This window comes from Rhinoderma darwinii, chromosome 3 (genome assembly GCF_050947455.1).
Source record: "Rhinoderma darwinii isolate aRhiDar2 chromosome 3, aRhiDar2.hap1, whole genome shotgun sequence".
Classification (NCBI taxonomy): domain Eukaryota; kingdom Metazoa; phylum Chordata; class Amphibia; order Anura; family Rhinodermatidae; genus Rhinoderma; species Rhinoderma darwinii.
In genome coordinates this window covers 256381116-256407787 of record NC_134689.1, presented here as the reverse complement: position 1 = coordinate 256407787, position 26672 = coordinate 256381116, and the positions used below count along the sequence as shown (strand labels likewise).

The 26672-nt window shown below is 42.4% G+C and overlaps 1 protein-coding gene across 3 annotated transcripts in view; it reads right to left on the bottom strand.

The window, feature by feature from the left end:
- Window positions 1-20630, bottom strand: part of RPP25 (ribonuclease P/MRP subunit p25) — a 99045-nt gene extending 78415 nt beyond the window's left edge. For all 3 annotated transcript variants that reach the window (XR_012882429.1, XM_075857794.1, XM_075857795.1), the window contains exon 1: window positions 20436-20630. The gene's annotated coding sequence lies outside the window, so the exon portion shown is untranslated. The remainder of the gene's footprint in view (window positions 1-20435) is intronic.
- Between the last annotated feature and the right edge of the window lie 6042 nt (window positions 20631-26672).

The following is a 26672-nucleotide window of genomic DNA, read 5'->3' as shown; positions in this document are numbered from 1 at the left end:
TGTCCACTGTTGATGAATATAGCCGACATAGTAATTTTAAGATCAACCTCACTAAGAGCACGGCGTTGAACGTATCTATCGATAACAGCACTTTACAAGCCTTGCAGTCCTCTTTTGGCTTTACCTGGCAACCTAGGGCGATCAAATATCTAGGTTTAATGATACCCTCGGACATAACGCAAATCTATGCCATGAATTATATTCCCCTCTTACAAACCACAAGACGAGATTTAAACAATTGGGAGGGAAAGTGTTTGTCCTGGCTAGGGAGAATCAATGTCCTGAAAATGAATGTACTACCCCGCTTACTGTACTTATACCAAACGTTACCCTGTAGTACCCCTAGGACACTATTCTGAGAGTTAAATGTTTGCTTTAAGAAATTTGTCTGGGCATCGAGAGGGCCAAGGGTGGCACGCCATATTTTGGTACAACGGAAAAATAATGGGGGATTGGCCTTACCGGATTGCTTCCTATATTACATGGCTGCATCCTTGGCAAGGTTATTTGACATCGCTCATACCCCTTCGGAAAAGAGGTGGATACAGTTAGAAGCAGCTCAGGCGAAGTTACCATTGATCTCCCTCCCTTGGGTGCCTAGGCCACCAGGAAATATGTTGGCATCCAAGTCCTTACCCATGGTGGTAGGGGAGCTATTGAGGACCCTGGACAGGTACCTCTCTAGGATTAGCTTATTCTCTAGAAGCGGGCCGTTGACGCCAGTAGTAGGAAATAAGGATTTCGCCCCAGGATTCCAGCCCTCCTTTCTGGGTAGATTGGGCCGCGATACGGACATGGGGGTCCCGTTTAAAAACGTTATGGTTTCGAGTCAGTTAAGACAGTATGAAGACTTGGTCCCAGTCGACGCCCGGTCCTTACAGTCGAAGTGGGACTATCTCCAGTTACAACACTATTTTAACAAAAATAAACACTCCCTACAATTGCTTAGGGAATTGACCCCCTTCGAGTGCCTGATCTCCTCGCCCTCCGCAACGTTGAGACCGATAGCGCTGGTTTATGCTCTCTTACTGGAGGAGAAGAGGGTATCAAAACCCTCATATGCCCTAAGTTGGGAAAAAGAACTGGGGGCATCTATTCCACCCGCAGACTGGTCTAAAGCATTCACTTTATGCCATAGATTTTCAATCTCATGCAAGGCGCAAGAAACTAATTTTAAAATCTTGTCTCGGTGGTATAAGGTGCCGGCAGTCCTGCATAGGATATACCCGTCTACATCGGATCGGTGTTGGCGTTGTGGACAGGCGTGGGGAACGATGACCCATGTATGGTGGGGATGCCCTATCCTTCGCCCATTCTGGGGCTCGATACTATCTTTGATCAAGAACATCCTTGACATAACCTTAGAGGACTGCCCAAAAGTATTACTCCTATCCATAATACCGGGGGAGACCAAGGGCTGGTCCCGCACGTTATTGGGCTACATACTGGTTGCAGCCAGGACGGTGATTCCCAGACATTGGAAAAGTAATGTCATTCCCACGGTGCCGGAATGGATTAGGAAAATGTCACACATACACGACATGGAAGAGTCGACAGCTATAGTCCACCAGCGCTCCGTGTCTCACTTTCGGACTTGGCAGAAGTGGCATGATTTCTGTAACACCCCAGAGTTCGAAGCGCTTAAAATTCTTAGAAATAGGTGATTGATGAGGATTGGGAGGTGACGCAGGGCGGATCGGAGTTCGGTCACGGGCACCGGCATTAACATTGAACCGTTTGTCCTTTCTTTTTCTGTCTTTCCCTTGCCACTTGGTGCCTACCCCTTCCTAACCACTAGTCCCATGAATGGTAGGTACCTGGATTACTCCTGGTAGTAATTGCTGATAGCTTCCTTGCAGGTAATCTGTGATGTTAGGATGTTGGTTTTCAGCGAAAAAACAACCCATCAGATGTAATGTTAGGCATTTTCTTTGTGAACGCATAATATTGGTTATGTATGTGCCTGTGTACTCTTGATAAATTGTATCATGGTATGACGAATTTGAGTTATGTATCTACCCCCTTCATGTATATTCCCTTTTTTTTTTCCTTTCTGTACCCCCTTTCAACCTGCGCAACTAAACCTCTAGCATATTTCCGGTACATTGATGACCTGCTGATAATCTGAAGGAAAAAAATGAGTACACAGCGCCACATGGTGCAAGATAAACCTGATGGAAAAGGTTGAAAAATGTAAAAGTAGGTGATCGCGCTCACCTTAACAGGTTGTACAATTCAGGTACAACACTGATGTGAGCATGTAAGAAACGAAACAAATAGCTGCTGCTCCCCAATCCAGATGCCGGTATCATGGAAGTGTGGTACCGCAATGTAATAGTAAAATAGGAAAAAAATGTATGGATATACAGGGGAGCGCTACTAATAAGTAAACGGGTAACAGTGGTAAATTCCTTGATTTATTAAATATAGGCAACGCGTTTCAACACAGGACATGTGTCTTCGTCAGGCCAAGGAAGAACAAACAGTGCAAAGAGACATCTTAAATAATAAGCCAAACATGATTAAAAAATCCACAACAGCCTGAAAAAACCGCGAAAGCAAAGCTCATGGAGAGAGCTGTCAGTGACGTCATATAAACAGATGTTAAATGCGGGACTCGCAATCCAGCCAAAAAACAACAAACAACATCACTAAGTGATCCTGCAATTAATACTGCATCATTTTGTTGATGCATGTGAAATGTCAGAACAATGTAAAGTCAAAATAAAACGGGATACGCAATATTACATTATGCGCTGTGAAAATAAAAAAGCAGAGGAACACATTTAAAAGACAGCAGGAGAAACAATAAAGAGTTAAAATAACTCTGTAATATCTACGTGTGTCCTGGCTGAGTCCACAGGAGAAGCGCAGGCAGTGGAGGAATAAATCAAGATGTTAGCGAACGGCACGAAAGAGTTCCCTGTAGTTATGGCAACGGAGCAGAGACGGAGGCCGCAGAGGGCCAAAAAGAGAAAAAGAGCAAAACAAGGTAAACAGAACAAGATCTCCAGAGGGAGAAAAAGGACATCTGAGGTGCATGTGTTGCACCAATATCACACATGGTTGCAAAACCTTTATGTCCTCCACAACTAGTGAATCCTTCCCAATAAAATCATTCATCAACTGTAGCAATAATTTTGTAATATACTTGCTAAAATGTCCTTGCAATCTTCAATATGTGGGAAGAACCACACAACAACTAAGATGTAGGATCAATAAACATAGATCTAATGTGAAAATTGGATTTATGAAACATAGTGTGTCTCGTCACTACATCACAGTGCACAATAGTGATTTCAGCAATATCCTAGTCACCCCAATAGAATATATCCCCCCCTCATATGGCGATAGATTTACTAGATTGAAACAGAGAAAATTTCTGGATATTCAAGCTCTCCTGTTTACAACCCAGTGGCCTCAATGATTTATCTGAATCCTCACTGGATTAAACCCACTACACATCATTTTGTTCTGTTTACATATGTTGAAGGATTTTTACTTCCCTATGTAATTTTTTGGCATTTTATGTAATATTTATGAACTATGTATTATTAATGCATTATTATTATTATCATCAATTTATATATTTTTTTTAAATTTATTAATTGCACATTTTTTTATTTATTCATTAATTGAACTAAATGTTTTTGTTTTTTTTTTTCATTCTGTGTTTCATTCCTAAATTTTATTTAATTTATTCTGCCATATTTTATAACTTATCAGCCTTTTACAATATCCTTGCGACTGTTTTATTCAACTATTTAATCCTTTTTTAATATGTGTTCTTATCTATTTACATGGTATCTGTAACTCCCCTATATGTCCTTGCTCACTCACCCATCCTTTTCCCGTCCCTCCTTGTGCACTGTGATGTAGTGACGAGACACACTATGTTTCATAAATCCAATTTTCACATTAGATCTATGTTTATTGATCCTACATCTTAGTTGTTGTGTGGTTCTTCCCACATATTGAAGATTGCAAGGACATTTTAGCAAGTATATTACAAAATTATTGCTACAGTTGATGAATGATTTTATTGGGAAGGATTCACTAGTTGTGGAGGACATAAAGGTTTTGCAACCATGTGTGATATTGGTGCAACACATGCACCTCAGATGTCCTTTTTCTCCCTCTGGAGATCTTGTTCTGTTTACCTCGTTTTGCTCTTTTTCTCTTTTTGGCCCTCTGCGGCCTCCGTCTCTGCTCCGTTGCCATAACTACAGGGAACTCTTTCGTGCCGTTCGCTAACAGCTTGATTTATTCCTCCACTGCCTGCGCTTCTCCTGTGGACTCAGCCAGGACACACGTAGATATTACAGAGTTATTTTAACTCTTTATTGTTTCTCCTGCTGTCTTTTAAATGTGTTCCTCTGCTTTTTTATTTTCACAGCACATAATGTAATATTGCGTATCCCGTTTTATTTTGACTTTACATTGTTCTGACATTTCACATGCATCAACAAAATGATGCAGTATTAATTGCAGGATCACTTAGTGATGTTGTTTGTTGTTTTTTGGCTGGATTGCGAGTCCCGCATTTAACATCTGTTTATATGACGTCACTGACAGCTCTCTCCATGAGCTTTGCTTTCGCGGTTTTTTCAGGCTGTTGTGGATTTTTTAATCAGGTTTGGCTTATTATTTAAGATGTCTCTTTGCACTGTTTGTTCTTCCTTGGCCTGACGAAGACACATGTCCTGTGTTGAAACGCGTTGCCTATATTTAATAAATCAAGGAATTTACCACTGTTACCCGTTTACTTATTAGTAGCGCTCCCCTGTATATCCATACATTTTTTTCCTATTTTACTACTACTGCTGATAATCTGGACAGGCTCTGAACATGAACTGCTTTCTTTCCATAAAAACTTCAACAAGTTCCATCCTACCATCAAACTCACTCTCAACTACTCTACATCTCAAATACATTTTCTGGACATGACCATATACATGAGAGACAATACCATACAAACAACAATCTACCATAAACCTACAGGCCGTCCAGCATATCTGAGATGGAACAGCTTCCATCCGAGACACATAAAGAAATCCATCATCTACAGCCAGGCTCTGCGATACATACGGATCTGTTCAGACTGTGAAGACACAAAACAACACCTGCTATCACTGAGGAATACATTCTTACAACAGGGATACCATCCAAGGATTATAGATGATCAGATCTACAGAGCAACAAGAATTCCAAGGAGCAATCTTCTGGAGTACAAAAAGAAGGAAGACAACAGCAGGGTTCCCCTAGTGGTCATATACAACCCCCAAATGAACATCTTGAGGAAAATTGCTGCTGATCTCCAACCTATATTTAACAAAGACAATAAACTGAAGGAAATATTCCCAGATTTACCACTCCTTGCCTACAAACAGCCACCAAACCTAAGGAATCTCCTGGTTAGAAGTGCCCTCTCACCACCATCAGAGACTGGCACTTTTCCTTGCAACAGTAGAAAATGCAAGACCTGTACCAACATCTGGTCATCAAACACCATCCAGATACCAAACACGCAGCAGGACTATAAAATCACTGGCTCATTCTCCTGTACATCCTCCAATGTAGTTTACATGATCCTGTGTACAAGGTGCATAGATAAAGGAATCTACATTGGAGAAACAATACAAAAACTACAAACCAGGATGAATCTTCACAGACATACAATAAAACAGGAGGTGGATACACCCGTGGGAAAACACTTCTCTGGACCAGACCACAGTTTGGCAGATTTAAAGGTACTCATTCTGAAGGGTCATTTTAAAAACAACAGAGAAAGAAAAATTTGGGAATTCAAGATGATGGTAAAATTCCAGTCATTGACACAAGGCCTCAATCTAGCACCAGGATTTATGAGCCACTACATGGACACACGTCACGTCCCCCATCAGACTGACTCCAGATGCCTTAAAGAGGCTCTGTCACCAGATTTTGCAACCCCCTATCTGCTATTGCAGCAGATAGGCGCTGCAATGTAGATTACAGTAACGTTTTTATTTTTAAAAAACGAGCATTTTTGGCCAAGTTATGGCCATTTTTGTATTTATGCAAATGAGGCTTGCAAAAGTACAACTGGGCGTGTTGAAAAGTAAAAGTACAACTGGGCGTGTATTATGTGTGTACATCGGGGCGTGTTTACTACTTTTACTAGCTGGGCTTTCTGACGAGAAGTATCATCCACTTCTCTTCAGAACGCCCAGCTTCTGGCAGTGCAGACACAGCCGTGTTCTCGAGAGATCACGCTGTGACGTCACTTCCCCAGGTCCTGCATCGTGTCAGACGAGCGAGGACACATCGGCACCAGAGGCTACAGATGATTCTGCAGCAGCATCGGCGTTTGCAGGTAAATCGATGTAGCTACTTACCTGCAAACGCTGATGCTGCTGCAGAATCAACTGTAGCCTCTGGTGCCGATGTGGCCGACACGATGCAGGACCTGTGAGTGACATCACAGATCTGCACTGCCAGAAGCTGGGCGTTCTGAAGAGAAGTGGATGATACTTCTCATCAGAACGCCCAGCTAGTAAAAGTAGTAAACACGCCCCGATGTACGCACATAATACACGCCCAGTTGTACTTTTACTTTTCAACACGCCCAGTTGTACTTTTGCAAGCCTCATTTGCATAAATACAAAAATGGCCATAACTTGGCCAAAAATGCTCGTTTTTTTAAAAATAAAAACGTTACTGTAATCTACATTGCAGCGCCTATCTGCTGCAATAGCAGATAGGGGTTGCAAAATCTGGTGACAGAGCCTCTTTAACTCCTAAGTCATCACCCCTATAACCTCAGTTTTATTGCCCCGGCTTATCTTAATTATGTATCACCTCATGTACTAATTGTCTTTGTGTAACATCTAAATGTTGTGCTTTTTTCTAAGTCATTCATTTGTAAACTGCCTGAAGAAGGGGCCTCTGTGCTCTGAAAGCTTGCATATAGAACTTTTATGGTTAGCCAATAAAGGTATCATACCTATTATACTTTTGTCTGTTTTGACACAAAAGTATTTAACATTTCATATATGTTATGAAAAACGTCAAAATAAAGAATTTATAAAAAAAAAAAAACATGGGCCCAGGGGACGAATTGAAATATAAGATTTGATAATCTAAACCGGGAGAAAGACGTGTCCAATTTAAAAATGGACAACCACACACCATCACCATAAACGTCCGTCTTAGACCGACATATTCGCACTCTGGCAGAATCTTTCAATGCAACTGTATCCTCGAACAACAAACCCGAGGGGCGAGCACGAGATTCTGATACCAACTCGCTTATACGCAGAGCGCCGAAAAAGGCTAATGAGAAGCAAATAGTGACGACTCAAAGCTGGAATCGCAAACAGAGGGGGTGATCCCGATCAAATGCCGAAGTAAAAAATAAGACATCGACCTACGAACATCTATAGACCTTTTTTTTTTTCCAACCTTTCAGAATCTGACTAAAAACAAAATGTTTAGTAACATCTTCCAAACCCAATAATTTTAATGTGAAGGCTATACTATTTAAATGCTTGCGAATACCCACGGCTGATATAATCCGATTTCTAAGAGTACCTAAATAAGACATATAATATAACAAGTGTCAGAGGACAGGACAGTCACGAGAGGGCCGCAATAGAGCCATTCGGCCAAGGCCTTACCATGACAGTTCCGAGTTGAAGGTGTGATCGATTTCTGCAACAAAGAAATCAACTGTTCACCTGGAGGTCCCACAGGGAAGGAGGGCATGGTTAGCTGTCCAAGTCTGCCAGAGGATGCAATTCCCTGAACCAAAGCCACTGGAACCAAGAAAGAGCATCAGCCACATCATTAAATACACCTGGAAGATGACATGCTCTGAAAACCAAATTAACTGTTAAACATTTCAAAACTAAACGTCTAAGCAGCCCCAAAACTGGGAAAGAACTAGAGATGAATTTATTAATAGCCAGTACTGTACTCCGGTTGTCCGACCAGAAAAAAATTAGTTTGTTTGCCATTTCGGGACCCCATAGTTCCACTGACACCATAATTGGGAACAACTCCAGTAGTGTTACATTATTTGTAAGACCCAGGTCAACCTAGCCAACTTGCCACGCCTCGGTCTACGATTTGTTCTCAAATATAGCCCTATAACCATGGGCCCCAGTGGCATCTGTATGCAGTTGTAAATTGTTATTACCAATTTCAGGATAACATGAAATACCTTCGTAAGACAAAAGGAAAACTTGCCACATCTTCAGATCAGCTTTCAAGACCTTTGTCAATCTAATGAAATGATGTGGTTTTCGGACACCAGCCGTCGCCATTGCTAAACGACGAGAAAAAACCCTCCCCATAGGGAAAATACGGCAGGCAAATGCTAATTGGCCCAATAACGACTGTAGATCCTTTAGTGTAATCTTCATAGATTTTATACCACCTTCGACTGCCAATCGTAATCTATCGAGCTTATCAGTAGGTAGACTGAGCACCATTTTTACAGTATCAATTTTTACACCCAGAAATTACAAGAATTCTATGGGACCTTTGGTCTTGTCTACTGCTAATGGAACCCCGAAAAGAAACATGAAACAAATAAACGAATACAATGTCTATTGACACAAAGAGGAATTTTGTTGACCGACGAATAGAAAATCATCCAAATAATGAATGATCGATGAATTGCCAGTCTCCGACCTAACTACCCATTCTAAAAAAACAGCTAAACATCTCAAAGTAGCAGCAGGAGATCAAGCAATAATATAGACCATTCAATTGACAACCCAGAAGATGACAACATGCAGGATGGACCGGGAGGAGGCGGAAGGCTAACTCGATATCCAACTTTGCTAGAAGCGAAGACGGACCAGCCTTGGAAACCAACTGTATAGCACGATCAAAAGATATGTAAGACACAACCGCCTCATCCCGGGGGAATGCCATCGTTGACTGAATCACCAAAAGGGAAAGACAAGTGATGAATAAGCCTATTGTAAAGGATTTGCCTGACACAGCTTCTGTGTCGACGCCCGTGGTTAATCAGTCTGCATCTGTTCCTAGGGCTACTAGAGTGATAAAAATATTATCACTAAAAAAATCATGGATGGGCTTACTGTGAAGTTTCCTATCACTCCCACACTATACCTCTTACCAAAGGTACACAAAGATCAGAAGAAGCCACCTGGTCGGCCTATTGTGTCAGGATGTGGGAGTCTGTGTGAATCTATTTGTCGTTTCTTGGACTTCTATCTCCGCCCTTGTGTCGAGAATTTACAATCGTATGTGAAAGACTCCACGGACGTGTTGAAACGCCTAGATGGGGTGACCATTGAGCAGGATATGTATTTGGTATCCTGTGACGTGGAATCCCTATATACCTGTATTGACCATGAGGTTGGGCTGAGAGCCATTCAATATTTTCTAGACTCATGTGATCATGATCCCGAATTGGTCCAATTTTTGATCCTTCTGGTGCGGTTTGTCCTTGAGCATAATTATTTTGTGTTCAGGGACAAACACTATTTACAACTCCGGGGAACGGCAATGGGTGCCACTTGCACACCTTCATATGCAAATTTATTTTTGGAATATTGGGAACGCGAAATTGTACAGGAGGCCATGGATATGGTGTCTGGAAATGTTGTTGGGTGGATGCGTTTCATCGATGACATCCTGTTTATTTGGCAGGGCACGCGGGGAGACCTTCATCAATTTATGTCTACTTTGAACAAGAATACACAGAATATCAAATTAACAAGTAGGATCAGCCAAACGAACATGGATTTTCTTGACATCAAAATGATGGTACAAGACTCAGGTAAGCTCAGCACTACTATTTTTCGGAAGGAAACTTCTGTTAATTCTCTCTTGCATGCATCGTCATTTCATCCCTCTCATGTTATACGGGCTATTCCTACGGGGCAATTTCTGAGAGCCAGACGGGTATGTGACTCTGACTCCAATTTTGAAAGGGAGTCACAATGTTTGAGGACCCGTTTCATACAACGTGGATATCCCAAGAAAGATATTGAAAGGGGATACCATAGGGCTTGTCATAGCAACAGAGATAACTTGCTTACTCAACAAAAACGTAAGAAGAAGGATGATATAGTAAGACTCATCACCCCATACAACTCACAATGGATCGGGATGAGAAATATTGTGAGTCGTTTTTGGCCAATCCTGCTCACTGATCCTGACCTGAAAAAACATCTACCCTTGAAGCCCCAACTTACAGCTAAAAGAAGCAAAACTTTGAGTGATCATCTAGTCCGGAGCCATTATGGTGCTCCTGGTCCCAAAACCTAGCTTTTTGGCTCGAAAGGGCCAGTATGGGGATCTTTCTCTTGTGGTCATTGTTCCATATGCAAATTGATCGTGAAAACAGATACCTTCACAGACTCTGAGAAGATAAAGAGTTTCAAAATCGTACATTTTATCAATTGTAGCACCACTGGTGTGGTATATATGGCCACATGTCCATGTGGCTTGTCGTATGTTGGCATGACCACCAGAGAATTAAAAACGCGAATTCAGGAACATGTGAGGGACATTAAAAAGGCAGGAACAATAGAGGATCACAACTGGGAAGAACTCAATAAATTGAAAACTATTCCTCGACATTTCCGGGATTTCCATAATAATAGGTGGCAGGATCTGAGGGTTCATGGCATCGACAAAATTATTGTTGGATCACGTGGAGGAGATACTTTCCGCAAATTAGAACGGATTGAATGCAAATGGATCACTAAACTGAAGACCAGCTCGCCTCTGGGGCTCAATGAGAAAATGTCCTTTGCTTCCTTCCTTTAACTATAAAAATAAAAATTATTTTTGGTCCTATAGCATCATATATCTTTAAACTTTTTAATCTGCATACATTTTGCTAGGTTGTTTGATCACGTTGTCTAGGGAACATCTGGTCGGTGTTTGGCTCAAACACTTGTTGTTTGGCTGCATTTATATCTGGTGGTATTTTATAATATCATTACTACTATTATTTTTTGTCTTCCTATAGGGGCTACATGTATGTTCGTTTTGAGGTGTAATTGCTGGGCAGAATTGAACACAGAGGATCACATACTATACTCCAGAATTAATCTTTTGGTTGACCTCTTTCATCATTATGTTTTGAATTTGTTCAAACTCTTTTGGTCCGGTGGCTTTTTCATGGGGTTCTCACCTGTATATATGTCTCCGGCACATACTGAACATCTAAGTATATATATATTTATTATATATATATAGATACTGTGTACATCTATATATATATATTTTTTTTTTCAAATTTATTAGCACATTCGGCACATTAGATTTATTTATTTTCATATTGATTTTTATTATACACATTTTTATATTCTTATATTTATCTATATCTATTTCCTCACATTTAAGCCTACACATTATATTTATTATTTTTACACATATATTCTTTTTATACTATTTGCCGCTCACACATTAAACATTAAAACATAATATGGATTCATATATTTTTGTCACTATATTTTGGATACATATTGTATATCTATTCAATTGCTGTATGTATTATAATCCACTAAAACAAATAACAAAATGTACATTTTTAAATGTGTAATTTGTCACGTGTTTTTTATTTTATTCATTTATTTATTTATATTATTTATTTATTTATTCACTTCACTTTGCACTTTTTTTGCACACACATTTTTTCACTCGGTGTTATTTATTATTTTATTTTATTTATTTATTATCTTTTATAATATTAAAGATTACTTATTGTTTATATTATGTGCTATTTATATAATGTATGTACAATGTTTAACATGTGGTCCTCTTAACCCCTACCCGCACCAGGACGTAACTGTCCGTCGTTGCGGGAAGTTACTTCCCGCACGAGGACGTACAGTTACTGAGTTACTCCCGGTGCACACTGTCGGCAATTATTCTCCAATGTCAGTGATTTCTGTCTTTATAGCCACAATACAACTTATTATACAATTTTCTGATAATTAATTAGTTTTTACTCACCCCTGTGGTAACCCAAATTCATATCATTCTCAAATAATATATGTAAGCTTTAAATAAATCATTCAAGGGGCGTGGCTTGCAGTGGACCGGAGCGGACGCATCTCTGCAGAGCTCCTGATTAAGCCGAGTGCAGACCGGGGATTACCCTCCTCTGACCGCGGACAGCGGCTCTCCGGTAGGTGTATCGACACCCCCGCACGGCCACGCTCAGGTTCAGACCTCCCCGGCCTCACTGGGCCGCCGGACATCTTGCGGCCTAGCGACACGAGTGAAGCCGCGGCCTCGATTACTAGAGGCGCGGCGGCCGCGCATCAGAGATCCCCACCCGGAGCACTCACCGGAGCCCCTCTGGGTCTGCCTGTCAGCCCTCCGCCCTCGTCCTGGTGTGGAGGACTTGGAGAAGGCTGCTTTGCCGACCTTGTTTCGGCCGTGTCCCGCCGCTGGACTTGCGGCCTACCGCGGGAGGAGAAGCCGCGGCCTTGATTTGGGCCTCCCCGCTCACGGACGAGCCCCCCCCCAGTCCCCAGATAACGGACATCCCGCTGGAGGCCTCACAGGGGGAATCCTGGGCACCTGTGGCTGAGCTGACCTGGAGGTGAGAGGGAGAGGGGGCCAGAACTAACCACCACCCTTCTGGCCTACTTATACCCTGCACCTGGCTGAGGGGGTCAGCCGCTGTAGCCAGCGTGCCCACACATATCAGGCCCTTAACTGCCATACCTGGGCCAGACCGGGAAACACAAGGGGCACCCTACGCATCTGCACCCTGCTCCACCTATATTGCACTGGAATATCCCTGCAGCTCCCCAGCACATTGCCATCTGGAACCATACTGTTATTGTCACTATACTATTATATGGATGGTACTAATTTCTGAGGAAGCCCTCTTGCCCACAGATTTGCACCTCTTGAGTAGGGGACATACCACCGTATCTATGCTGCATTAACTTGTCCACTCTTCTCGGATCGGCATCCAAAAAGCTTTACCATCAGCAATGAAACCTCCATAACCTTACACATGGTCTAACTACCTGATTCTACCTACCCGCAGACCTAGCTGCTTGTATGATGGTCAAGATTGGGCAACAAAAAGCAAGAGACGCTTCTGTACAGTCTAAAGCAACAAGTCTGGATAACTTCGTTAAAAAGCCTCAACTTCCAAATGCCAGAGATCACCTCTCCATTACCGCTGGACACGAGAAAGTCATGTCTGTTAAGGCCCAGGCTGCAAACGTAGCAGATGCTGACAGCGACATAGATGACACCGCGTCTACCAGGGACTTGCCCGTCTCCAGATCTTTTATTAGCAGGGTTCTGAACAAGGCACTAGAACCGGTCGTCAAAGAGCTAGGTGACATCAAACAAGAAGTCCGCCAGATTGGCAACAGAGTCGAGCAATTGGAGTCTACACAGGCCCACCTAATCCACCACGCAGAAGCTTCCACGTCCTCTTTTACCGCCTGTCAGACCCTCCTGAACTCGGTCATGGACTGGCTGGAAGACCAAGACAACAGAGGGCGCCGTAATAACTTGCGCTTGAAGGGCGTATCTGAATCAATTCCGGACGAATCCTTGTATACCTCGATCAAACAAATTTTCGTTAAAATACTTGGCGACAGCTACCGGGATGAAATCAACATGGAAAGGGTTCACAGGGCTCTACGAGCCAGACCTAAGCCCCAAGAGCCTCCACGTGACGTTATTTGCCGCCTTTTTAGCTCAAAAGTCCGAGATGACATCTTGAAGCATTCGAGACTTTGTGATTCCCTCTTGTGGGAGGGTTCGAGGATCTCCGTCTACCAAGATCTGTCAAGAACCACGTTATCCAAACGTCAAATTCTGAAACCCTTCACGGAGGTCCTCCGACGCAACAACATCGCATACAGATGGCTTTTCCCCTTCGGCATCTCCTTCATGATTGAAGGTAAAAGATTCACAGTTCGGAAGCATGCGGACCTAGAGGTCGCACTGGTGGCCCTGAAAATTCCTGACCTGGAGGTTCCGGACTGGGCGGTGGTTCAGAACCTGTCCGACCTGCCGCCGTTGCCCCCTCACACACCCTGGGAAACCGCCAACCCACGCAAGACGAACAGGAATCGCAAAAGATCTGGGAAGCCGGCGCCAGAAAGAGTCTCCATGGACACTACTTGAAGGATCTGGGAAATCGGCGCCTGACAGAGTCTCCATGGACACTACTTGAACCCCTCGATTTCCAGGAGCACCAGCGGCTCCATGTATCCTTTTTCGTCCTTTTTCATAATACTCGTAATATAACCTCGTTATATGCAACCTGCGGGCTCACGCCCTTTCCAGAGTGATTTACAATGTTAGACCATTACATACTTAGCTTTAATGTTATTTTGAATGTTATCATTGCATAGCACTATCCCAAACCTACTATTTTGGTTTACCGATCTGAAATGTACTGTTATTATGGTACATACTTTGCCTAACTCCAGGCTTTTGTTTTGTTTTGTTATATCATTTTGTTTTGTGATACCAGTTTTAACCCTGTCTCTCCAAATTTTCGAGATGTTATTTGTACCCGCTGAGATACTGAAACTTCCATACAAGAAGGTGATGCCTCTATTTACTGTCCTCCAACTGTCTATTTCTCACCGCTACGTCACTTGGCCACCTGGTGGCGCTCTCCCTCTGTCTCCACCACTTATGCTTATCTATGACTAGTTCAGATATTTGTGTAACCTCCCTCAACACCAAAGGCCTGAATGGCCCCAGGAAAAGGAGTCAAATTTTAGCGCTCCTGAAAAAGGAGAGGGCTGACGTCATTCTTCTACAGGAAACCCACTTTAAACCCCAAAAGCTACCCACGCTCACACACTACCACTACACAACCTGGTTCCATAGCACCCATCCTTCCTCCTCCTCCAAAGGGGTTAGCATAGCTTTTAAGAAGAATGTACCCTACATCCACTCAGTGTCTAAATCTGACCCAGAAGGTAGATTCCTTTTCATTAAAGGAACTCTTGCTGGCTCGCCCGTCTCCTTTGCGAATCTATATGCTCCTAATCAGGGTCAGACCCAATGGTTAATTAAAACATTAAAGTTATTTAAAGAATTTGCAGAGGGACTTATGGTGGTGGGGGGAGATTTTAATGTTTCACTAGATCCCCTACTAGATACGTCCTCTGCCAGGTCACCCATTGCGCATTCTTCCCTCAAAAGAATTAGAAGCTGCCTCCAGCACCTGAACCTGATAGATGTCTGGCGACTACATTTCCCTACTACTAAAGATTACTCCTTTTATTCCCATGTCCATGGGTCCCACCATAGGATCGATTATCTCTTTATCTCCAGTAGACATCTACCTATGGCAACTGCCCCTCGCATAGGCTCGATAACCCTATCTGACCACGCCCCCATCTCCCTTAACCTCAAAATGGAGAACCTGCCCCCCAAGGCGTGGACTTGGTCCTTGAATGAAACCCTTTTAGATGACCCCCGCAATGTAACTTCCCTATCTGCCCATCTTGTCGACTTCTTTCAGAGAAACGAAACTCCTGACATCTCAATGCCAATTGTGTGGGAAACGCACAAAGCCTTCACCAGAGGGGAGCTCATTGCCCTTGGTGCTTATTTAAAAAAACAAAGAGGGAAAGAGCTCGACTCCATACTCTCGCAGATTTCTGCTCTTGAGAGAGTGGGTAAACGCTCACAAGCGCTTGAGATACAGGGGAATTTGAGTGACTTACGGAAGAAGTTGAAGGATTTACTTAATATTAAGTCAGCAAAAATTTATCAGCGCTGCTCTTTCAAATTTTATGCGCACGGGGATAGAGGCTCCAAAGTCATGACCAAACTTCTTAAAAAACGTACGGAGCTGTCCTTTATCAAAGACATCAAGACCTCCTCTGGTTCTCTATCTTCTGATACTGGAGATATAACAAGGGAGTTCTTGCAATACTATACATCCTTATACAACTTGCCCGAACCGTCGGACTCGCACGCTCTCACGGAACAATTTCTCCAGCATATAAATCTTCCCTCCCTCACGGACGTAGATAGAGACGCTCTCACTCAGCCCTTTACATTAGACGAACTGTCCAAAGTTCTTTCATCCATACCCAATGGTAAAAGTCCTGGACCTGATGGCTTCCCCATTAGCTACTATAAAAAGTTTAAACAGGTATTGTTACCCAAATTCCTTAATGTATGCAATAGCCTTTTGGAGGGCTCTACGCTACCGCCACAGGCTTTGGAAGCACATATTACCCTGATACATAAAGAGGGTAAGGATAGTGCTGAATGTGGAAGCTATCGACCCATCTCCCTCCTTAACACGGATCTCAAGTGGTGGGCAAAACTTCTGGCCAACAGACTCAATCCTCTCCTCTCCCGCTTAATCAACCCCGAACAAGTGGGGTTTGTGCCCGAGAGAGAAGGCAAGCATAACACCACCAGACTTATTAACATAATTCATCATGCTACACAGAAGGGGATCCCTTTAGTCTTACTAGGGACCGATGCCGAGAAGGCTTTTGATAGGGTCAGGTGGTCCTTCATGCTTGCCACTCTACATAAATTTGGCTTTCCTGACAAGTTTATATCTGCGATTTTCTCTCTATATACTACGCCCAAGGCTAACTTACGCTTGAATGGCACAATTTCACCCTCCTTTAGCATAAATAACGGAACAAGGCAGGGCTGCCCCCTTTCCCCAGCCTTATTCATCCTCACCTTAGAAACACTCATTCAGAAACTCATACAGACTACTGATATCTCAGGCATACAACTGGGGAACCACATCCACAAGACAGCTGCTTTTGCAGATGACCTCCTGCTGCTGGTCACTAACCCTAAACAAGCATTCCCCTTAATACTGCAAGCCTTTAACTCCTTCGGTTATGTTTCAAACTTCAAAATAAATTATTCCAAATCAGAAGTCCTTAATGTTTCAGCGCCACTGGCGGATATATGTGATGTACAAAAGCTAGCCCCGTTCCAATGGCCGCAACATAGCATCAAATATCTGGGCGTTAAGCTTACTAAAAAATCCTCCCAACTCTATGCCGCAAATTTCGTCCCCTTGCTAAATAAGATTAAAACCCAGTTACATTCCCTGCGGATCCCCTTCCTATCTTGGGTGGGCAGGAAAAACTACCTGAAGACTTACATTCTTCCCCAAATCCTATACGTGCTTCAAGCCATGCCCATTCACCTACCTAATACTTTCTTTAGCTCCATCAAGTCTCTATTCTCCAAATTTCTCTGGAATTCTAAAAAGCCACGACTAGCACATAGACACCTGATTCTCAAATCCAGCTCTGGGGGTATGGGCCTTCCGGACATTCTCACCTATTTTAAAGCCGTACACCTGGGTAGGTGGGTTTCCTTGAACAGGACCAGAGACATGTCTCCAGTCCTAGCTGCGGAAAGAGCTCTTCTTTCTCCAGGTCTACAAGCTCGACTCTGGTGCCCTTTTTTAAAAACGGGACTTACAAACTCCATAAGTCCCACAATTAAAGGCACCGTTTTAGTATCCCAGAAATTTTTCTGCGACTGCACTCCGGTGAAAAAAACACTACCACTTACACCGCTCCACCTACTCCCGATACTCACTAATTGCACAGCTGTCCCTGATACCTACTGGTCCTCTTTAAAATACAATACTGTAGTCGATGTTTTTGGTGAGGGGCAAGTTCCCACCTTACAATCCCTTTTGCCTGTAGATACTCATCCACCCATCCCCTTCTTACACTCCTTAGGTTTCAAAGAAACAAGCAGCCTCTTCCTGAAGATGTTTCCGGATATCTCAGAGCCCTCCTGGTTGGAGACATATTTGCTGCTACCTGCTCTTCCTAGGGGCCTAGTCTCTAAAATATACTCTGGCTTGGTTTTAGATGGCTCTCCTGCCAAACCCAGCTTTCTTCTGGCCTGGGAGAAGGAACTGGAGGTTATCTTCAGCAGGGAAGATACGTCTTTTATTCTAAAGCACGTATTTGGCTTCTCTAGATGCGTTAAAATTCAGGAGAACTCCTTTAAAACCACAACCAGGTGGTACAGAACTCCAGATTTTTTGTACAAAATCAATCTGATTCCAACCAACCAGTGTTGGAGGTGCAATGTGGGCGTGGGTAGCATATCGCATATTTGGTGGGACTGCCCCTCGATCAAGCCCTTCTGGGATAAAGTGTCTGACACAATCCAGAAAGTAACGAAACAAGCGCTCCCCCTCGGGGCTCCTCTAGTCCTCCTATGGGCTCCATCTCAAAACTTCCGCCCGAAGCGTAATGATCTGATAACTCAAATGATTACAGTGGCTAAACTACTGATTCCACTCCACTGGAAATCATCCGCACCCCCGACTTTCCGTGAGTGGTTAGACAAGATGGACTCTGTTGGCAGAATGGAGGAGCTCTTGAGCTGGGAACTCAGAAAGCATGAAGACTATCTGAAGGTGTGGTCTCCGTGGCTGACTTTTCGGGCCTCTCGTCCCCTCCCAAACTGAGCTTTCCCTAGCCCCTTAGGATCTATGGGAGGTGGCTGGTGTAGTTGCTCTTAAGATTGTACAGACCTCCTCCACATGGGGAAACCGTAACAATACCCCTTCCCTCTCAAACCTTGCAAGACATTGGTTTTCTCTCTCTGTATCTCTTTCGTATCTCATTTTCCAGTTTATTGTTACTAACGTTACTTCTTTATTGTTTATTGTTTCTCTGCCTGCATGATCATTATTGAACAGAACTTCGGCCTGCGTGCCGTGAGATTTATCTGCGATTTCCCGTGATCTATGTGCGGATGCTTTTCTTTTATACTGTTCATCTTGTTGTATATTTTCAATAAAACAAAGATTTGATAAAAAAAAAAAAAAAATCATTCAAATTATAGTGACACGCAGCCACAATTTTGTGTGGCTAATAACAACTATTATTCTCTCAGGAATATCGAGAACCCTCTTCACACTATGCGATTTATAGCAGCATTGCTGCGTTTGACCTTGAGTTTTCATACCCGATATATTCTCTTTTCAATGATCTACATTCTACATGCATCTCATACTAGACAAATACCTAATATCATGATATATTAGCAGATCCATGCCTTATGTTCTTGACTTATTATACACTGCTGTGCTCTATATTGTATATGCATTATGTGTGGCTAAATAACAACTATTACTCTCTTAGGAATATCGAGAATTCTCTTTACATTATGCGATTTACAGCAGCATCGCAGCATTCTCACACAATATATGTAAGCTTCAAATAAATCAATCAAATTATAGTGACACGCAGCCACAATTTTGTGTGGCTAATAACAACTATTATTCTCGTAGGAATATCAAGAACCCTCTTCACACTATGCGATTTATAGCAGCATTGCTGCGTTTGACCTTGAGTTCTCATACCCGATATATTATCTTTTCAATGATCTACATTTTACATGCATCTCATGCCAGACAAATACTTAATATCATGATATATTAGCAGATCCATGCCTTATGTTCCTGACTTATTATACGTTGCTACGCTCTATATTATATATGCATTTTGCGATAAATTACACCTCAAGAACAACATATAAATTCTATCTTATATATTCAAATAAGAGTTCCCCCATCTCTATATAGTTTACAAGTGCACCTGCTTGCTGTATTTCATTGATTTCGTGTCCCATTATGCGGCACATACTCATATTATAGCTCCCTTTTTTAAATCTATATCCTATATGGTTCACAACCAATTTAAATTTACATTCTCCAAGCATAATTGTGTATAAAGGATACCTCTAAAAAATTCATTCATCTATACACTAATGCTTTACACCAAATAGTCCAATGGACATGCTAATATATGTTATAATTATTCATGTATAGTGTCTCAAATACCTTCTCCCGTGTATACATTAATTGTTTATTCTTTAGGCATATATCGTGATTCTGTCATATGCAGTTTTTCAAATATTTGACATTATGATATATGGTTATATCTTTTTCAATTGCTTCTCTTTTAACAACATTTAACTATCTGTTTAATGTTTTTAATTTTTGACTTCATATTTTGTTGTACTTTGTTTATTTTCGAGTAAATAAAATACAAATTTATTTCTTTGATCGTGTGTCCCGGTTTCCTCCACTATATGCCAAAACTTAATATTTAATTTGAATTTGTTTATTATAATATTGCACACATATTTATTTATTTACTTATTTAGTTAAAATAACTACATCGTTCAAAATATACAAATTCAAATAAATTCTTTTATTTATTCCCCGCATTGCCACTCCGTTATTCGTTATTCATTAATTGACTTTTTTCTCTGTCTCACTCGGAGCTAATTACTGGCATTTGCATACTAATTTCAACAGCTGATATCCTGTGCATATAGTGGAGTCCCAGACACACGTTCAACACCTTCCTGCCATGACTAAGAACGCAGACCGCGTTCGAAACGCGTAGGCTTTGGGTATCTACCCACACATCTCCTACCTTTGCCTTGGGACTGCGTCTCCTTTCCAATTTTAATTTTTTCTACAATAAACATGGGACGTGTTTTTCCCTTTTAAACCAATATCAGCGCTGGATCAATCTCTTCTCTTCTCTACTACCACATACCGCGGGCCGTCGCGGGGATCCGACTGACGCTATCTGAAGACGCAGACCGGTGAGCTGGAGGTTTCTCCTTGTTTCTATAAAGTAGACATATGGGGGATGTTAACTAGTAACTATTTTGTGTGGTATTACTATCTGTTTCACAAGCAAATACATTTAAATTTAGAAAAATGCTAATTTTTGCAAATTTTTGCTAAAATTTGAAGTTTTTCACAAATAAATATTGAATTTATAGACCAAATTTTTTCACTAACATAAAGTACAATATGTCACGAGAAAACAGTCTCAGAATCGCTTGGATAGGTAAAAGCATTCTGGAGTTATTACCACATAAATTGACACGTCAGATTTGAAAAAATAGGCTGTGTCCGCAAGGCCAAAACAGGCTGCGTCCTAAAGGGGTTAATATTCTAGATGTATGAACTGTTATTGTGTGTATTATTGTCCATTTATAACTGTGGATCCTATAGTCTCACTATATTCTCATGCTAAATCTGGTCTTGCTCTTTAAATTGGACCTCTAACTGCTATTGTTTACGTTTATAATGGTTACCATGGTACAACACGTCATACATATCTGTTCTGACATCTGCTCTCGGCGTTTGGTGCGTACGCGCAAGCGCACTCCTCATTTCTGTTCGTGCCCATATCTAAGATGGCCACTATTGAATGATTCGTCATCTATACGCGATGACTTTCTGTCTTGGATTGCGCCTCTGATTGACGCGTACGCGCATGCGCGCATCTCACTCCTCGTACGTACTTGTCATCATAAGTGGTGCCGGTTCGCTGCCCACTGATCGGGAGCTTGTGGGAGCTATGTGCCGGCCTCTTTTTTTGATTCACCAATGCATGACACCTGATATGCTTCAGGTGTTTTGTGTTGGTGATCTGTGCTACCATTCGCTATTTTTCAACACACCTTCCTTGCAACTCAGTATAGATACAACGGAGGTCACCTCACTAGCTAGTACCCCTTGAAAAAGCTACCGCGAAACGCGCGTCGGGGCTCCTGCTGTGGACATTCATTTTCATTGATCTGGCATGCAATATATTGGTTGGTATGGCTTCTGGGACTTATTATGACTTTAGGTGATTTCCTGGTTTCTATACCTACATACTCACACTGACTACTCAGTGTTGGCTACTTAGTCCTTTTTGCATGTCATTTTTGACCAGGGTCTATATTATACTGTTCAGTCTTTGCATATATTTCTGGAGATACAGCTCCAGGCTTCTGCTATATATTTATTTGATTATACACATTTATGGCATGACTGTCAGTATGACTCTTGTTTGGCATTTTCTGATTTATTGTATATATGCCATTTGTCAATAAATCTCATGTTGTCCACTGTGCATATTTTATTGTTTGTGGTTTTTAGGTCTTGATGGCCAACATGTTCTTGTATTTATTGTAATAAAGGATTATATATTTTTTGCAAATTCTTTGGTTGTACTTGGTTTTATATTTTTTCCTTAGGGGTGCTAATATCTGTCCTCACATACAGTTATAGGTATTTATTATTTGCTCTTCTTTGATATGTGTGGACGTTTACCATAACGTTTATTGTTAGGTCTGGTTCTATATAGGTATTTATTACTAGAGTGACTCGATCTGCTACCAATCAGGCTGGTAGGCTGAGAAGTGGGAGAGCCTATCGCAGCCTGGCCAGATGGTTCTAGCTCCCGCCCTTGGTCTACTTATACCTTCATTTGCTGCTTGTCCTTTGCCTGGGAACACTCATGTTTGAATTTGCATGAATCAAAAAATCTACAATACCCCTGGTTGAAGAGCCAGCATGCCCCTGGGCGTGGGCCTGCTGCTGCTGGCTGAGAGCCTGCGGCGGTGGATGGCAGAAAGGAATTCGATGGTCTTTGGGACAGCATAAGCGGAATCCAAACATCTGTAGCCTTTGAAGACCAACCAATGTCAGGCCTTAGGGCCAAACGACGTCTGAATTCCTCGTCATACCTCCACCAGGCCTTGCCCCCGTGTAGTTTATAAGTGGAATATATTGTGTCTAAATATGTGAACAACTCAAAAGCTCTCTCAGGCTTTTTTTTGACTAATTATACTAGCCATTATTGAAAAGGCCTGAAGCCAATTCCCAAAAGTCTTTACAACTTTCGGTTTCTTATCCTCCATTTTTTCAAATTGTCTCTCTTTATCTATCATTAATTGCTCGGGGGAAACCAAGGTCCAAATAGCAACAAATTCGCATTTTATTATTTTTTCTTTAATTTCAGGCGCAATATGTGTACCCAAAGATGCTACCCCACAAAAATATGAATCCCGGAGCAACATTCCTGAATTATCAATAACTGGCTCAGGCAGCGCAGATACCACTGCTGGAGTGGGTATCGGGACCCCCTTATTACTTAACTTTGCCAACATACTTTTCAACATATCAAAAACTTCATCCCCGCCACTTGTGGCGTCTTTTTGCCAAGTTTGGAAACAAGACAACTCACCCGTAGGCTGGGATGGAAGCTGTACATCAGGAGCCGGTATAGCAGGCAGCGGAGGCGAATCTCGTGGACTCCGACCGGCCGATCTGATTCTCCCCCCGCGTCTCCGACTCCCATGTGCATGTGTATTGTGATGATCATGTGAACCGATGAAGAAGAAGAGGCGCGATGTACCGACCGGCCCCTATGTGAGCCACGGGATCGCCTTCTATTATTTCTATGTCTAGAATTGTGTCTATATTCTGAGGAACGGTCCCGAGTACGAGACCGCCTATGAGAACAACAATGATTTCTATAACGGTCTCTCATGGACAGGTCGGACCCGGATTTTGATGGAGTATTTTGTCTCCCATAATTGGGCCCGCATCCACGGGATCTGCCACGCTCCAAACTGTGTTGCCTATGTAAAGGCAAAGAAGGTGCATTCCGGGATGTACCTGGAACACACTCAGAAAGTTCTTCGACACTATCAATGTCCTGCTGATCCTCCTCAACACCACTAGGGGGAGCTGGGGTTTTATTTAACAAAGGTGTATTGGAGCTTGATGGGGGAGGGGGAGCTCCCCTGCCGAACCAGTGTTCAAACCTGCCTGGAGGCTTAGGAGCAGGCTGGTCCACCACAGTACTGTGAACTGTTTGACTCGGCTGTGTATTAACAGCAAGTCCTGCACCCATGGCAGGGGGAGGGGAACTTGACGCCGTACGCTGAGCTGGCCGGGAGCTCACTAAAGGGGATATGCGGCCAGGGAGCCATCAAAAACCCTGCGCCATCCCAGTCGGGAGGTGGGAGGAAGCCGCTCTGGACGGCGCTATGCCTCTCTTTAGTTTTTTTGTAGGAGGAAAATTCTGCCTCAAAATTCCGTTTGGAATTTTGAGGCAGATTTTCATCTGCCTGCACGCCATTTGCCGCATTTTTCACTGCGTTTCTCGCTCGCGCCCATTGAGTGCCACGGGCAAAAACGCTGCGAAATACGTTTTCTCTGCCTTCCATTGATGTCAATGGGAGGTCAGAGGCGTAAACGCCCGAAGATAGGGCATGTCGCTTCTTTTTACCACGAGCGTCTTTTACCGCCGCCCAGTTGCAGGCTAGGCTCAGAGAGAGAGAGCCAGCAGCCTGCTCAGACGTACCTTGCAGGAGCGGGGTAAACCAGGCAGAGCCGTCTTTTGCCAGCTTGTCCCTCAGGAGTGCTAATAAAGTTTGGTCCGCCATCAGTATCAGGGGGAACCACTCTGTTACTACTGCCTAGTATAGAGGTTACACTTCCAAGAGCTGGGGAGCAGGAAAGAGGACAAGGAGGGGGGATCATTGGTTTTATTAGATGTAGGACCACCCCTTCACGCGCTGCTCCCCAGCCAATTACTTTAAAACTCCCTCAGAGCCTTGCAACTTTTAGTTTATGAGAAGCACGTTGTATTGGCTCAGGCTGTGACTGCCTGGTGACTCTTTACATCTCAGTGATGGAGTTGATCAATTTGATAAGTCGTTGGTTTAACCGGTTCAGGACCGGGCACCGTTTAGCAATTTTTAGCACGTGTTAGTTAAACGGCTATAACTTTTTTATTTGTTGGGCTAGCGACGTGATTTTTGTGATGTTTTTTTCCGTAGACAATGCAGGTTTCTTTTTTTTTTTAATCATTTTTATACATACCTTTTTTGCTATTTTAGAATTTTTAGGCTTATAGTTTGAAAATAATAGTAAATAAATAAGATTTTTTTTACATTTCAGCTATTTTTTTCTGGTAATAACATAGTTTTACCCTAAAATAGACCATTTATTTGTGATCGTCCTGGTCTACCCTAAATTTTAATATATTATATGTCTATATTAGGGTAATTGGGTCAGGGCTAGTATTACAACAATGATTGGCGGGGGGAACGTTTTTTTTGGGGGTAGGTATTTTATGTGTATTTATTATTAATTTTTTTTGCACTTTGTTTTACTTTTATTTTTTTATTATTATGGTCTGTCCCTTAACCCCTTCCCGCATTTGGGCGTAACTGTACGTCCGAAAACCAAGTGATTTCCCGCATTCGGGCGTACAGTTACGCCCTGCAGATAAAGCGAGCACAGGAGCTGTGCGCGCTTTATCTTCAGCGGCTGTCAGCTGACATGCCGCTGCAATGGCTGTTACCGCCGATCGCAGCCATTTAACCCCTTCAATGCGGCTGTCAATGATGTCCGCCGCATTGAAGTGGTTTACAGAGGGAGGGAGCTCCCTCTGTAACCCCCGGGATCGCGGGTGGCGATTGTTGCTATGGCAACCAGGAAGCCGTTACTAGGCTTCCTGGTTGCCCAGGTACGGTAGCCTATTAGGTCCTGCCCGAGGCAGGACCTAATACGCTAACTGTCAAATGAAAAATGACAGTTACGATGCACTGCACTACATAAGTAGTGCAGTGTATCGCAGCGGGGATCAGAAGACCAGATCTTCATGTCCCCAGGTCAGTGTAAAAGAAAAAGTAAAAAATGTGAAACAAAATGTGAAAGAAAAATAAATATATAAAAGTTAATAAATAATAAATAAATAATAAAAACAACAGTTTGTCCTGTTTCCCTGATCAACTCCTTTATTAGAAAAAAAATGAAAATATGAAAAAAAACTATACATAATAGGTATTGCCGTTCGGAACGGCCTGATCTCTAAAAATATCACATTATTTTTACCGCACGGTGAACACCGTAAATTTTTTTAATAAAAAACAATGACAGCATTTTATTTTTTGGTCGTCTTGTCTCAAAAAATTTTTAATAAAAAGTGATCAAAAAGTTGCAAGTAACGCAAAATGGTACCAATAGAAAGTACAGTTTGTCACGCATAAAACAAGCCGTCCCGCAGCGATATCAACGAAAAAAGAAATGGCTGTCAGAAAATGGCGACACTAAAACATGATTTTTTTAGAAAAGAGTATTTCTATTGTGGGAACGTAGTGAAACGTAAAAAAAACGATATAAATTTGATGTCGCTGTAATCGTCTCGCCCCGCAGAATAAAGTTAACATGTTGTTTATACGGCATGGTGAACACTGTAAAAAAAAAAAAAAACAACCCACGTGCTGGAATGGCTGTTTTTTGATTTCCTCATCTCCCAAAAAATGGAATAAATAGTGATAAAAAAATCGCATGTACCCCAAAATGGAACCAATAAAAATTACATCTCGTTCCACAAAAAACACGCCCTCACACGGCTCCGTCACCGGAAAAATAACATGTTATGACTCTCAAAACGCAATGATGCAAAATGATTCTAAATGACGGCCCAGACTCATTTTTAGGTCGAGTAGAATTTCACTAAATACCCCACATTGTCATTTGCTGGACCCCCCAGGTGGACCCCATGGACACAGCGGTGATGAGGAAACTTTAGGGCCTTGTGCGACTTATAGGGCTAGTGAAGAAGTCAAATATAAGGCACCACTGGAGCGCAGATATTTTATATAATACCCCATAAACCCGGCCTGTGTATAAAGGATTGGTTCAAAGCGACCACACCAATCCATGGATTATTCATTCTCCCCATTATTACATCATCCTATTATGATCTGTTGCACTCCGCCAAGCTTACATATACCCTGATGTACTCCGCCTAGCTTACATATACCCTGATGTACTCCGCCAAGCTTACATATACCCTGATGTACTT